The sequence below is a fragment of the Apium graveolens genome, chromosome 10, assembly GCF_009905375.1.
Source record: "Apium graveolens cultivar Ventura chromosome 10, ASM990537v1, whole genome shotgun sequence".
Classification (NCBI taxonomy): Eukaryota; Viridiplantae; Streptophyta; class Magnoliopsida; order Apiales; family Apiaceae; genus Apium; species Apium graveolens.
Window position 1 is genome coordinate 76427094 of NC_133656.1, and position 712 is coordinate 76427805.

The window sequence follows — 712 nt, forward strand, 5'->3', positions numbered from 1 at the left end:
CATTTTTTGACTCAACCAAACCACTCTAACTTAATTTTATACTATTAATTTTATATAAAGTCAATAATCAATACTTTTCAGAAAATATTATTTCCGGAGCTTATTTTTTTATTTTCTTAGCTAAAAATGTGAAATAATCGAATTACTCTCATTTTATTTTTTTTCAACGACGGTTTATATGATCCGGGGTAAATTTATTTTTTTACTATATTCTTATTCCGAAAAATAGCATTTCCTACTTTTCTTGGATCTATTTGAAAGTTAGGCCATGTTTACTTGATCAATTTTTTCGAAAAAAATCATTAGAAATCGAAAACACTTAAAACATGTTCATTTTATTAATTTTCCAAATAGGAAATTCAAAACCAGAAAACATGATTTTTTATATTTTTCCAAATTATTACTCTGGTCTAGAAAACTACGATTTTGTTATAAAATATTAATAAACATGCAATACTTTTCCAATCATATGAAACTTGTATTACTTTAACAATTCAGTAATTCATATTACAGACCCCCAATACCTCACACACAAAAATTATAGTCTTAGAAATGATGTACAAAATGTAACTTCTTTTATTACAACTCAAGTGTACTTTACAGGATCTCAAACTATTATTTGTAACCTCTGCAAGGAGTTACAATAATTCTACAAATATCTGAAACTTATCTCAGTGCTCTGGCCTTCATGAGTCAAATCTACAAGGATTTC